The sequence below is a fragment of the Physeter macrocephalus genome, chromosome 9 (genome assembly GCF_002837175.3).
Source record: "Physeter macrocephalus isolate SW-GA chromosome 9, ASM283717v5, whole genome shotgun sequence".
Taxonomy (NCBI): domain Eukaryota; kingdom Metazoa; phylum Chordata; class Mammalia; order Artiodactyla; family Physeteridae; genus Physeter; species Physeter macrocephalus.
In genome coordinates this window covers 22,656,171-22,668,228 of record NC_041222.1, presented here as the reverse complement: position 1 = coordinate 22,668,228, position 12,058 = coordinate 22,656,171, and positions in this window count along the sequence as shown.

The following is a 12,058-nucleotide window of genomic DNA, read 5'->3' as shown; positions in this document are numbered from 1 at the left end:
TTACACAGCTAGTCAGTGGCAGAGTTTGGATTTAAATCTAGGTCTTTTTGTCTACGGATGCTTCAAGTCTCCAAAACCATTCTTCCCCTACACTATGCAGCTTCTTGCTCCTTCCATTACTTTTAGATTTTGCCAGAGAGGAGTGGAGTTCCTAACTTTTATCCAGAGGCTCAGGACATAGTAACAGCATCTAGCCTAGTACTGAGCTCATTTGCCAAGGCATCTTCTGGATGACGTGCACAGCACTTAATAAATTGAAGTATTTGTTAGTCAGTGGCTGGCTTTCTGTGTATAGGGCCCAGGCTGTACTATTATGGATTCTGATGCTTTTCCTGAAGAGCACCAGACATAATTTCTAGAGGCAGATCAGAGTTGGGTATATTTCGCTCATAACAGAAGCCAAAGTTCTTATAATGGCCAGCAAGGTCCTGCAGGATGTGGCTGCTGGCTCCCGTCTGGCTTTCTATCCAACCACCCTCCCCTTCTGCCCTCTACTCTAACTACACTGGCCCTGCTGTTCCTCCAATGCATCAAACACACTCTCATCTTAGGGCCTTTGTACTTGCTGTTCCCCCTGCTTAGAACATTCTTCCTCTAGACTTCCATGTGGCTTGCTCCCTTGCTGTCCTTGATCATCTCGCATATCCCTATATTCCCACCCCAGCACTCCCATCCCTTGTACTCCTCCCTTTATTCTTCTCCACAATGAATGACAAATGAATGATTATGAACTCCTGGTTCTACCCTTTAATTCTAAGATATTGCACAGAACATCTAGGAGAGAAAACTGCACAAAAGTAGAAGAGAATCATAAAGGAAATATCTGAAAATTGGCTGTAATTACTAATGAAGGGCTTTCATGCATTGAGAGAGATCATTGCTGAGCTTCACCTCTCAAAAATCATTTATTTCATAGGCCACAGTGGTTTAATAAAAGATCCTATACATAACTAGGTGGTAGCTGAGCAAGATAACTTAGTGTTTACTGTGAAGGCATTAAGTATTCACTAAGTATATCATAAATGCTAATTTAAATGGTAGTTGAAGATGTGATCTATCATAATTTGTAACTTTTATTTCATTCACATATCATGAATGAAATGACCAAAAATCCAGGCACTTCTTAAAAGAGCAGTGAGGTCTCAAGCCAACTCCATATCCAAATGAGCACTGCAGAATATCCTCCCCTCCTCCCCAAAGGGGAAGTGCACAGATGGACCTAGGAGAAGATTTAAGAGCCTGACCAAAGTTTTGTTGAGTAAAGAATGTTTGTTAGTGTCATCTGAGAAAAAAGACGCAGGCTATAAAACAAAGAAACCTGTTTTTCAGGGATCTTAGGATCATAATTTGGGTAGCACAGATTCCAGCAGTAACCAGAACAGTGTCCCATCTGGGGAACAAAAAGCAAGGGTTTTTAAAGGAAAATGGAGAATGTATATATATTTTTTTCTGTTACAATTTATTGGCTTATCAATGATGTCTCATTTGTTATTAGTTAAGGCACATTTTTGCACAATTCTTAGGGATTCCTTTCTGAGCAAATAATTTTTTTTTTTTTTCCAGCAGGGTAAGCACAATTCACAGTCTAACAAAATGGAGTCCTAAAGTACAAAGTGGAGTTATTACTGACAACTCCTTCCACATTTCTCCCTTTGGCTCATGATTTTTCCTGACAAAATGTCAACAGAGCACCATTAGTCACTCACGGCCAGAGTGGTTTGATTACCTGCTCCGGTTCCATCTAGTCCCTCAGTTGGTGGGGGGAGGGTCTTGTGAAGGCATTATCAATAATTTCTTCCAAATCTTCTGATTCATAAAGTCTTTCTCAATGAAGAACATCTAACATAGCCATCTGTGCAAACATAAACTGGGTAGTTAAGCAAGTTACAACAGAGGTTATAATTTTTAGCAAGCATTTGGTTAATATAACAATGCATATTATTAAGATAAACAATAATAATCCAGTTTGTAATACTGTTCTTAACCATGACCTTATTCCTGATGGTAACCAACTAGAGAGATCTAGATAATCCTCAGGTTTGGGTGTGTATCCTATTTCAGCCAGCAGATTGATATTACCTTTAGTTCTTGTGTTACTTTGCCAGACTGACTGATATAAAGCAACATTCTTCCCCTAGTAATGCACAGGTGCCTCCTGTTGAACTGTCAAGATATTAAGTGCCCTTCTATTTCGTAGGACAACTTCTGCCAGGCTATCAATTTGAGTTTCATGATATTCAAATGCTTAGACAGAAGCATTGAAGGGGTTGGTCATAACTTTGTATAATTGTGTATTGCGTTTTCTACCCCAAACCAGGGGAGGAAGGCCCTGGCAAAAGCATGACCAAACCCTTTCTGTCTACAATTGGGTTATTAGTTGGCATATATTCAAAATTATAACCTTCTCAGCTTCTCCGAGATCTTTTTAACTGATATGAGAAAGACCTTAAGTTTGGTATGTGAGCAGTAGAGGGAAGGGTCTTTCTAACAGTGACGTCAAGGGCAAGAGCAATGATTCTGCAACACGCTTTCCATTTAGTAGGAAAAGTTGAGTAAATATTTGTGCTACACACACAAAATACCCAGAACCTTCTAGGGACAAAGAATAAGTAGGTTCTTGAACTGAAATTCTTTTATCAGTTTCAAAAGAAGAAATTTCATGGTCAAAAAAATTCATCTTCACTGAGTACACGATAACTTGGTTGACTGGAATTGTGTAAGTGGCTGTAAGAACACCTTATATTTCTATATGCCTGAAGTAATAAATGAGTTTTTTATGGGTCAAAATTTTGCCTAAGATTTGGGGAGTCTCCAGAGAAGAGGTAGGTGGAATTAAATTCCCACCATTTTCCAGATTTCTGATAAATTCCCCACATTGTCCTATTAAGGGGGAGTATCTCAGTGTCCCAATATCCAGTTCTGTTATAGATTTCATTGCCCTACCACAAGGATTCATTGTGAGAAGTTACATTGTAGTCATGTAGACTCCAAGGAGGAGTGAACTCAGGATCATCTGAATCATACGAATGTATAGTCACAGACATGCAGTGGAAGGTAACATAATGTTTTACCAGTATCATTTATATTTTCAAAACATAGGGAAGTATTATGAGTCAACATCCAGATTTGAGTAAGAAGTATTCCTTTATGAGCAGGGGAAACCCAATGGAAAGTAGTAATATCTGGGACATGTCTCCCAGAGGGAAGGTGATGAGTGCTTGCTTTCAAAGATACCAAAACAGAACCCTACATTTTTGTTGGTTAGGGCCTTCCATTCCCCTGAGGACAGAGGTCAATCCACTAATTCTGGAGCATCATGAGTGTGGTTTGCTCTAGCACAAATCCAACAGTCAATAAGATTTGCAAAATCAGAAAGTTTCTTCAGGGTAGAAACAAAAGAGTGCAGTAAGCCATCATTATCAGAAATGAGGGTCACAAGAGAAGATAATAGGCCAAACCAAGAGTTAAAATTATTCCTAATAACAAAAGTCATTATAAGGAGAATCTAAAGAGGGGTGGTTCAGTATGTTGGCCAGTATATGAGTACCAGGAAAAAACAAACAGTCAACAAGCAAGGCATTCAAACTGCAGGGCAACATAAAGGCAGCAAGTTCCTCTGATTTCATGGAGTTTTACCAACAACTGAGAATTCCTATTGTGTGTAGTAAGGCAAAAACCATTAGAATACCTATTAAGATAAACAGCAGTCCAAATACTTCAATCCAACAATTCTTCATGTCCAGTTTTCCAAAGAATTTGTGAGATGCTCTTTAAATTAAATATCAAGCATAAGCCTTCACTATGTGCAAGGAGGTCCATAAGAAAGAATAGAATAATACAGGTTATAAGTGGTAACGTGTTTATAATATATAGAAAATTATCCTAGTAGAATAATTAGAAAGGCAAAAGCAAATCAAAAAATTGTTCTGTGGAAAAAAATACAGACCTGGTCCAGTGTTGGGAAAGCTATTCATTCAGATGTCATCTTCTTCAATTCCAGGTCAACTTGAGTTTAAAATTTCCACTTGGTTCCATTGTCCACTGGGGGACAGGAGCCTTCTTTAAATGAGAAACATGGGTCAACACCCTTATGTTTAGCATCACATAGATACTTGAGATAGATTTCAAATTCATTAAAACAATGGGCAGAAATTGTGCTCTAGAGAGGCTAAAAATTTCTACATATTTAGCATTGTGTTTTAATAATACCATTCGTCCTCTCAACCAACCCAGAACAGAGGGTGATAAGCACAAGCGAAATAGACCAAGTATCACAGACTGCACTAAGAATTTGACCAGTGAAATGGGTTCCTCTATCACTAGGTAATTCCAATGGAATTCTTGACGTGGGAATTATTTTTTCCAATAGAATTTTGGCCATGGCAAGAGCACTAGCCCTTTGACAAGAAAAGCTTCCACCCAATGAGAATACATACAAACCATTACCAAAACAGTTACAACCTTGTGAAGGAGGTAATTGAATAAAATCTAATTGCCATTACTTGAAAGAGCCTTTGGGTAAAGGGAAATGGCCCATTGATGTGTGTACAAGCTTGCCTGGATTATGTTTTGGGCAAACAAGACACCTTTGAAATAACTCAGAGGCAACTCTGGGAGGAGGGTTCCAAAAATATTGTCATCCTCAATCTAACATTTTGTCTGTACCTCAATGTATCATTTCATGTGTCAATTTTAATATTTATTTCTTGTGTGACATTGGATAGGGCCAGATGATGTCTAGCCTATTCCATAACTTAGACTCAGGATTATAGATGCATTTAGCATCTTTCCATTTTTGCTTCTCTTTAGCAGTAGCATGCTGTTCCCATATCTAATTACCTCCTTCAAATATCTAGTGTCATTCACAATGGGGGAAATCATAAGTAAACAAGAAGAGTTTGGGAGAGCAGCTCTTTTAGCTGCCTCATAGGTCTGATGGTTTCCATGACCTTCATCAATATCAAACTTTAAATGACCAGGCACCTTAATAATTGCTAATTGTTTTGGCAGTAAGATGCCATCTAACAAGGCAATAACATAGGAGCTATTTAGGAGAATTAATGATTGAAAGGATGTGAACATGTAGTGACAAAAATAGCAGTTGAGCTAGGAGAATTAGTAAGAATGTAAACAGTTAATTAGCCATATGGCAGTCTTTAGTTCCTCCCTGAAGTACCTACATAACAGTAGCTGATTGCACATTTCCTGAGTTGTTTTACAGATGTTAAAACCTCCACCAAATGGAGGAAGTTAACTACTTAATGACCATGAGCACATAGCCCCCAGACCTACTGGAGCCTGAGGATTGATAATGTTAACCCCCTGTGACACTACCCAGTTACTTTACCATCAATAAATCAGAGAATTTTGCATGAACTGATCACACACCCTGTGACTTCCCTCCTTCACCTTGCCTTTAAAAATGTTTACCTGAAACCCATCAGGGAGTTCAGGTTTATTTGAGTATTGGCTGCCCTGGACTCCTTGTGTGGTGTCTACAAAAAATGCTGCACTTTCCTTCACCACAACCTGGTGTCAGTAGATTGGCTTTACTTCATGTGAGTGAGCGGACCCAAGCTTGGTTTGGTAACACAGGGACAGTGGGGACCTGTGGATGAGAAGAAACTACCACAGTCTTGGCTGCTGTCTTGCCAGTAGTGCTGTCCTCTTGACCCCTATACTAGGCAGTATTGGCTGCACCAGGGCTTTCTGCCCTCCTCACTGACCTCCTGGAGTCAACAGTAGCATTCTCCATAGTCACTTTCAGTTTGGTAAAGGAAAGTGGTCAGCCCCATGTGCCAAGAGGCAAGACCAGGAAAAGGCCCAGATAATGAGGACCACCTGACAGAACAGAAAGAGGATGCTCAATCCGAATTCAGAAAAGGACACCAGGGATGCCTGAGTGGGAAAAGGTCTTACGGTAGGTACTCGACCAGTGACTTGACCTCTTCTGGTCAGTGCCAGTTTCTCCTGTAAGCTGTTTGCAAGACCAGAAACCCCACTATCAGGATGCCCTGTGAGCTGCTGGCGAGAAAGGAAACACTCACCACCCAACCTCTCTTCCCCCAACTGCTTGTGAAGCGAACCTTGGATTCTTTATCGACCAAGATTCTAGGGCTCTCCTCCCAGTACCAGCACAGAATGCCAGTTGCCCCAGAGATCTGGTTAGTACCCCGTGGGAATCCCTCCTGCTTTTAGCCCTCACTCAGAAGTCCAAAAACTCCTCCTTTTTCAGCTGAAAGGAGGAAAGATACCCCAGCCTCAGACAGCTGTGCCACTCTCTAACAGACCAAGCTGGTCAGGAACTAAGGTGGCTAAGCTGTTCTGGCCCAGAGGCAGTCTTACCTCCTGCGAGATATTCCAACTGAGGAGGGACTTACTATCTCAAGCATGGATCATTATAAATTCAAGGAGGACCCTCAGTTATATCAGAATCCATACCAATTTGACACCTCCTGTTTTGGTCTTTTGAGGAATCCATGAACAGTTTGGTACTGGTTCCAAGTTTCCTGAACCATAAACCTTATTTGGGTCAAATATGGTGGTATTTGTCTGCCAACAAATCACTGCAACTGCCCCCCCACCCCCCCCACCGTGGGTAGTTGAAAACAATTCCAAAACAGGACATCTAAGGTATAAGGAACAAAACATCCACCATACTAAACCATAGCCCATTAGGGTGTACCCCACAGAACTGGAAGTCTTTCGGGTATCACCCCCGACCCCAAAACATTTAATCTTCCTATGTAATACAGCCTGGCCCCAATATTGGCTGGGAGATGGGGAAAGTTGGCCTGTCAATGGGTCTCTATATTACAACACCATTTTACAGTTGCACCTGCTATGCCAGAGACAAAAGAAATGCGATGGACTTCCCTGGTGGTCCATCAGTTAAGCCTCCATGCTTCCACTGCAGGAGGCACGGGTTTGATCCCTGGTCTGGGAAGCTCTGCATGCCAAGCAGTGTGGCCAAAAAAAAGGAAAAAAATAAGAAAGAAAAGAAATGGGATGAAATTTCCTATGTCCAGTTTTTAAATAGCCTTATATCAGAACAAAGGCCTTCAAAGGGGATGTGGGCTCTCCTCCACTGAGGTAATACCAGTTCTTGACCCTCCCCCTGAGGACCTTCTTGATCTCTTCCCTACCCTCCTCCAGTATGTAGACAACATTCTCAATGACAGCCCTACTAAGGAGGCCTCTGACAAAAATACTGTAACCACTCTGAACCACCTAGCCAATAAAGGATGTAAAGTGCCCCCCCAAAAAGGCTCAAATATCACAAACTAGGGTGACCCACCTAGGCTTCTTTCTCACAGAAGGTCAGAGAAGCCTACGCCAGGAAAGGAAAGAAGACATCTGAAGCCTCACCCCTTCTAAAACTAGAAGGCAGTTTAGGGGTTTTTCCTGGGGATGGCCAGGTTTTGCTGCATCTGGATCCCTAACTATGGTCTAATAGTTAGGCCTCTACATGAAAAGTTGAAAGGAAAGAATGATGGTATTTTTGAATGGAATTCAGAACGCAAAGGAGTCTTTCAAGAATTGAAAAAGCAATTACTTCAGGCCCTTACCTGTCCCTTTCAGATTTAGCTAAGTCTTTTGACCTCTACATTCATGAGAGAAGGGGAATCAGCCTTGGGGTATTAGCTCAAAAACTGGGACCCCTTACTCGGGTGGTTGCTTATTTCTCTAAACAATTAGATCAAAATGTTAAGGGATGGCCTCCTTGCCTACAGGCAGTAGCAGTTACTAGAGCCTTGCTAAAGGCAGTTGAAAAGTTAACATCTGGTCAGCCAATCACCATATGGACTTCATACCAGTTTCAGGGTTTAGTAAGTTTGAAGGAAACAGAATACCTATCTCCCAGAAGGTCGATTCAAGTTCAGGCTATGTTTTTACACAACCCAGTGGCTACCATAAAAATCTATTACACACTAAATGCTTCCACCCTGCTATGCACAGAAATGGGGACCCTGGAGCATGATTGTATAGAAATCATAGAGATGATCTTTTTCATTCATCCCGACCTAGGAAGTGAGCCTCTCCCAAAAGCCAAAAAGGAATGGTTCACAGATGGGAGCAGTTTTATGAGGGAGGGAAAAGGGCTGGCGGGATATGCAGTGACCTCCCACACCTAAGTCATAGAAGCAACAAGCCTACCCCCAGGGACTTCTGTCCAAAAGGCAGAGCTGATAGCCCGCACCCAAGCCTTAGAGCTCAGGACAGAGAAGACTTTAAATAGTTTACACAGACTCTTGGTATGTGTATGCCATCCTACACACACACGGGGCTATTTGGAAGGAAAGAATTGTGCTTATTGTGGAGAATAAGCAGGTGAAACATGGCTTAAACATATTGAGACTCCTAGGAGCAGTGCAGCTTCCCAAAAAAGTGACAGTGATTCACTGTAGGGGTCACCAAAAGGGGATGCAGAGGTAATAAAGGGAAACAGTAGGCAGAGGCAACTGCCAAAAGGATGGCCCTAGAACTACTAACTTGGCAACTACCCCTCATACCTAAGAGGCCAGATCCATCCAATTACTCCGCAGTCTATACAAAGGAAGAATTAGACACAGCCCCCAAATGGGGCTTCAGTAGAGATCTAGGAGGCCCTGGGTGGCTAGTTAATGACCATGGGCAATACTTCTTTCCTCAAATTGCAGCTTGTCAAGCCATCAGGGAGACTCATCAAGAAACTCACTATGGAAGGGAATTCCTATATAATTGGTTAGTTGGGGTCATGATAACTCCTGGCATGAAAAATACAATCGGGCAGATAGTTGAGACATGCCTCACCTGCACAATGAACAACCCCCAAACCAGACCTCCCAGAGACCCCTAGATAAGGCCAATTCAGACCAGAGGGACATATCCTGGAGAAGACTCGCAGATTTATTTCACTGTCATGCCAAGAGTACCAGGCAACTTCAGCTATCTTTTGGTGCTAGCAAGACACATTTTCCGGGTGGAAAGAAGCATTCTCTGCTAAAATTGAAACCACAGCTGAGTTGGCTAAGGCATTACTAAAAGAAATAATCCCCAGGTTTGGGCTCCTAGGATCCCTACAAAGTGATAATGGTCCAGCATTTGTGTCTCAAGTGATAAAGGGGATAACAAGTGCCCTGGGCATAAAATGGATCTTGCACTCAGCCTGGAGACCCCAATCACCAGGGAAAGTAGAGAGATCCAATCAGACCTGGAAATGGGCCTTAGCCAAGTTATGTTAGGAAACTTAAGAAAATTGGATTAAGTTGCTTCCGATTGCCCTGCTCGGCATGCAGTCAGCCCCAAGGGATAAGTTAAAGTTAAGTTCATTGGAACTCATGTATGTTAGACCCAAGACTGAGAGAAGGGACCCTTAACCCTCTTGAAATGGAACAACTCAAGCATGCCCTCCAGGTAGGAGAAACCATGAAAGCTGTCATGGAACATGGTAACCAAATGCTGCCCACACCCACCGAATTGGCCCTCCACCCACTGAAGCCAGGAGACTGGGTGCACCTAAAAACCTGAAAAACTGGTAGCTTGCAAGGTCAGTTCACTCCTAAGGGGAATGGACCCCACCTGGTGATCCTAAACACCCACTCTGTCCTGAAGTAGCAGAGGATCACTCTGTGGGGATATTACACTCAAGTGTAGAGGGTCCCTGAGCCCCAACCTCCAGAGAGACAACCTGGGGCAACAGCTCCCCTTGACTCTTTGAGAGTGAACCTCTCTGACCTGAAGCTTCTCTTTCAAAAACCTACAAAAGTGTAACCAGAGAGATTCAGGCCACGGCAGTGAGCCTGCACGTTAGGGCACACTTTTGCCTACAGGCAAAAGACCTAGATACCTGCATGTTTAGGAAAATATGACATGTGACGATTATTCTCTTGCTAATATTTGGGCCATATATGTTAAATTGTCTGGTGTTCTTTGTCTCTAAAAGGTTAGACAGAAGGGGGTTGCTCAGGGATACGAATGCTTAGGGCTGAGGCCTGGCGCCAATCAAACACATCTAAAGGTGGCTGGGGAAAAGTTCTGCTCCTCTCCCCGGGGTTATAACTACGTCCCAATTCAACAGGAAGCAGTTACAGAAGACAGACCTGTGCCTCTCAGTGCCCCTCAAGAATGAGGAGCGGAACTAGAGATGGAGGCAGGATTTGTCATCAGCAAAGCCCATTAACAATTCCCAGGAAGTAAAAATAGAATCTGGGTAATTAAATAAAATCTAACCTTTTTTTTCTTTTCCTTTGTGCTTAGTCTAGTTTCACTTGCTCATAAGGTGCTGCGTGTAGAGGCCTCACACCCAGCACTTCAGACCACAGTTCCTAGTGAGAAATGGCTGCCCAACACTTCAGCTCAGGACCATGTGCAGAAGCTGCACACGACACTCAATTCAAGATGGCAGCGGCGGGTCATGTGCAGAGATGCTCCTCACGCTGTGATGTGGAGCGTGAGCAGAGCAGCTTCACCGGACAGGTGAGGACTCCACTCCCGCCCCGCTGTTGGGAACCCGGTAAAGAAGCTCTGTCCATGGCTTGTGGAGATGGGGGAGAGTGTGTGCTTGAGAGCACAAGCTCACACCCTCCATTCTTTGATCAGATTCAAGCTTTCCTTGGTCTTGTTCAACTGCCGGCTGGAGAACACCTTTTGGGACCTTACTCAAAGGGGTCAGTAACAAAATCTCCTAAGATGTGCATCTACTAGCAGAAAGATGTTGAGTGTGTGAAAGTTTAAAAGTGTTTCTACTGACTACTGTACATAAAATAGATAAGTGGCAAGGATTTAATGTGTAGCACAGGGAACTTTATTCAGTATCTTGTAATAACCTACAATGGAAAATAATCTGAAAAAATATATATATATATAACGGAATCACTTTGGTGTACACCTTTAACTAACACAAGATTGTAAATCAACTATACTTCAATATTTTGAAAAGTGCTTCTACTGAATGTGGCATGTAGATTCCTAAAGGGGAACCCATGGCAATTTCTTTGGGTGCTTTGAGTTGGAGGGCAGTAGCAGAGAAAGCTCGTAAACAAAGAGGGAGTTCTCTAGCAACAGGGTCTAGCTGGCTATAGTACCCAATTGGTCTTCTATGGTCTCCCTATTAATGGACTAGGATGCCCAAGGCATTTCCTTCTCATTCAAGGCATTTTCTTCTCTTCCCTTCCCGAAAAGGGAAGGGGAGAGAATAGTTGAAATATTTTAAGGTGGGGCTGTTATTAATTCATGTTTTCCAGCCTGGAAGGCAGATTCAGATATTCCTGGCCAGAGGATTGGATTCGGTTCATTTTCCTTTAACAGGGCAGATAAATACTGAGCATAAAAGGAAAAATTTGGAATCCAGTTTCTGCAATATCCTGAGAAGACTTCTGGTTTCCGGGAGAAGGACATGAATGATTCCCAGGATCTTGTTAGGGTCCAGCATTAACTAACCCCTGAGGTGTGATTAGATGTCCTAAATATTTAACCTGGGTTTTAACAAATTAAAGGTTTTCCTTAGAGACTTTATGTCCACTTAGGGCTAATTGAGTCAAGAGGAAAAGACTGTCTTGAATGTATTGTTCCTCAGAGGAGGAGCAAAGGAGGAGATTATCAGCATTTTGTAACAGGTAGATCCTTGAGGGAAAACTACATCAACCAAATCCTGCTTAAGTATTTGGGAGAAATAGGATGGACTTTCAGTATAGTCTTGGGGCTTAACAGTCCAGGTGTGTTGTCAGCCTTCCCAAGAAAAGGCAAAAAGGTACTGACTTTCTGAGTCAACAGGGATGCTAATAAAGGCATTACATTAAATCTATAACAGTAAAGAAGGCTCTATCTGTAGTAATGGAATTAAAGATTGTGTATGGATTACGCACAGTAGGGTGTCATGGAATAACAATGTTGTTGATAGCTCTAAGGTCTCGAACAGACATCCATGCTTGCCCATTTGGCTTATGAACAGGAAGGACTGGAGTGTTACAGGGGTTAGTTAGTACATGGAATAATCAGGCCCTTAGCAATGTATGCCTTTACTATGGGATGAATTCCTTTAAGAGCCTCTACTCTTAGAGGATATTGCTTAATATTA